This window comes from Salvia hispanica, chromosome 4 (genome assembly GCF_029641045.1).
Source record: "Salvia hispanica isolate PSC_SH4W2 chromosome 4, Shi_PSC_v1, whole genome shotgun sequence".
Lineage (NCBI taxonomy): Eukaryota > Viridiplantae > Streptophyta > Magnoliopsida > Lamiales > Lamiaceae > Salvia > Salvia hispanica.
In genome coordinates this window covers 22,113,349-22,116,734 of record NC_142695.1, presented here as the reverse complement: position 1 = coordinate 22,116,734, position 3,386 = coordinate 22,113,349, and the positions used below count along the sequence as shown (strand labels likewise).

The 3,386-nt window shown below is 33.8% G+C and overlaps 1 pseudogene; it reads right to left on the bottom strand.

The window, feature by feature from the left end:
- Positions 1–314: 314 nt before the first annotated feature.
- Positions 315–1,940, bottom strand: LOC125194848 (epi-neemfruitin B 7-O-acetyltransferse L7AT-like; annotated as a pseudogene).
- Positions 1,941–3,386: the final 1,446 nt, after the last annotated feature.

Sequence of the window (3,386 nt, the reverse complement as noted above, 5' to 3'; positions counted from 1 at the left end):
TCATCTTAATGGGACGGATGGAGTAATAATTATTAATTTATTTAATAATATTTTTTTATGAATAATTTGAAAATCTTATATAATTTAAAAATTATTGAAATATACAATCATTGTCATTAATAATTATTAATAACGAAAAATTTACTTATTACTCTCTTCGTTCCAATTTAAGAGTCTCATTTGATTTCGGCACGAGATTTAAGAAATGTAATGGAAAGTTGGTGAAAAGATAGTGGAATGTGAGTTTTACTTTTGTATATTATATAGTTTTATAATAAAATGCGAGTGGAAAAATGTTTGTGGAATGTGGAGCCAATTGTCATTTATAGAATATTTCAACTGAGACTCCTAAAGTAGGACACCCAAAAATAGTAATCCGGGATTCTTAAAGTGGGACGGATGGAGTATATTTTTAATTTAGTGTTTAAATTACATATGAATTTTAAAATATTGATAATTTTTCAAACATGGGAAAGTAAAGTTGTTAGAAATCGTATTTTCTGGATTCATTTTCCCAAAAATTATTTTCCATGCTAATTTTACATTCCTATCAAACAAACATGACATTAGAGTTATAATATTATTTTTCCCTATTGGACGTACAGACTCACAACATAAATTAGTCATGGTATAAGCGTTTCAAATGACACTAGGGTCAAGACGAGCATATTTTCGAATATAATCATTTTTCTCAAACCATGCGACATATTTTTCATCAAGAGTCGTCCATGCTTCTATTCCTCCAGATTTTGAATCCAATAAGATCGCAAAATTACCTCCTTTCTCAACTTCAGAGGATTGCGGAATGTAGCTTGACATCCACACAGGTTTTCCCCCACCAAAATCAATCTTGGAAAGACCAATATTTGCCCAACCGTTAATAGCAAGAAAAGTAGCTTCTTGAGGCATCTCATTCCTCAATTCCTTCAGAAAATCATACACACCATCGCTGCCCAATCTTCTCACAAACTCACCATCTATCTTTGTTATCTCTTTTTTCACCTCCCTCAACAACTCCGTCAACTCCTTTTCTTTGGGGTAGCTCCACAAGCTCTTGGTAAACCATGCTAAATTACCAAAACTATCATCTGGAAACGGGGGCATCGCCTTTCTCCGTAGGTTGACCGCTTGAGTCATCAATATAGGTTTCATGTCCTTTCCGGCGGACTCTTTCGTCACAGCCTCCATGAAGCATTGACATATCACAGCGGTCACCACATTCACTCACGAGACACTAAAACTACTTGTTTGAGCCTTAAGAATAGATAGGGCAGGGGCATCGAAAACGTACCTTCTCAACACAAACTTTCCGGAGCTTAAGTATTTGGATAAATAGCTGGAAGGTAATAAGTTGTTTGGCAATGAGGGATTTTGTGGAAATGAGGATTGGGCTATACGATTCAAGGAAGGAAATCTTAACCCTAATCCCTGTGCATTGGCAGCCCAATGTTGGAGAAATGTGGAGAATGAAACCATGTCTACAATTAGATGATGATACTTGATACTCATGGCTATGTTGTCACAGTCGAAATAGTTCAACTGAATCACCATTATGCTATCACCTGTACCTAGCAGTTTCTCCGCTCTAGGATAGAACTTGTTCATCAATTCAACATTAGGGTTTTGCAGAAAATTGCTCATTCGGGCCTCCACTTTGGCGACGGAGAATGGAAGGCCTTGGTCATTACAATTTGCAGAGAGGGCATCTCTGATAATCCCGGCAAAGGGATAGAATGTGACCAGAGTTCGAGAAAGTGACTCCTTCAGATGTTGAATTCTATCACTGCTGTAATTGCCCAAGTAGTATAAAACTAAGTAGTTGTACCCATAAGCCATAGTCTGATCTATCAAAGAAATGTTGTAAACTCTAAGGTGAGGAGGTGTTGGTGAAGAGGGTTTTATTTTCTCGACTGAAATAATATTGCTAATTTCCATTCCGATTTTTTTTCCACTTTTTTTTTTGTTACTGATCAACTTCATTTCTAATTCCCCTTTTATAGAGTAAGTTTTCTAAGCTCTAAAATAGGAAAATTAATTTTTTGGGATATCATCATTTGACTAAGTTAATTTTTGGTAAGTTATTGAAGATAAGTTAGGCCTACCTAAGTACTTGATTGGACCCGTATACGCTCTTCATTATTGCATTTGCATACAAATATTTACGTAAAGGAATATGGTGATTGGCATATCATTATTGCATATTTGTATGAGCTATTAAAGATAAGTTAAGGGTGTTTACATGCTTTGAAATGTATACAGTTTGTGATAAAATAATAAAATAGATTGGTGATTATAATAATAAGGTTTAATTTTTGACATGTTTATTGCGTGATTTCTGATTTTGAACAGCACAACCGGATAATTGATGTAATGCATGCAAATCTTAAATTCAATAATATAAATAAAAGTAGGATTAGAAATTAGAATAAAGCGCAAATAATACATCAATATGTTCAGTCATATTATTTATTACTACTAGAGAATATATATGCACGAGTTCAAATTGAAGGTATTTTGAGATTTCAACTTCTTATCATTTACATTACATAACTAATATAGTCATGGGGATGTCTATTCTGTCTAATAGGTAATCATAGTGTTTGATATGCAGTAAAGTCTAAACCTAACTTTGAATTGAAGATATTCAGAGATTTCAACTTCTTATAATTTATACATGACTAATATAGTAATAGTGGTGTCCATTCTTTCGAATTGGAAGGATAGTTTTTGGTACGTGGTGTCAAACATTAATGATAATTTTGACTTTCCAAAATTATTCACATTCAACCACGAACTCTTTTTTAATCGTCACGTCAGCATTTCAAATAATAGCCCCATAAGTTGTAATGCAATTAGCCCCAACTTTTCACTATTTAAATAATTGAATTTTAATTGAAAATTTGAGAAATAAATACTAACGGTCTTCATTAATTTCTTAAAATACAAGCAGCAGCATCACCCTTGTGCTTGTCAGGATGCCACTTCAGCAAATGAAGACGGTGAATTAGAAGAAGAGATGGAAGAGATGGGATTCAAATAAGATGAATGAAGTGGAAAGCAACCAAAGCGAACTTGCGGTAATTGAGGCGGATGATACACAATTTTAGGAGATATTGTTTTGTATGGTAAACGTAGAGTGAAGATGTATTTTTATACTCCATCCTTCCGCCATTAAATGTTCCATTTTTCTTTTTTCGACCGTCCTCCAATAAATGTCTCATTTCACTTTTAATATATTTGGTAAGTGTCACACCCGTATTTTCTAAGGATAGAAAACACGGTTGATCGCGATTAGGGGATGATTAAAGAAGCGGGGAAGAAAGGGGGAAACACACATCTTTGACCAAAATATTTAAATAATTGAAATAACTTAGAAAACAATATAG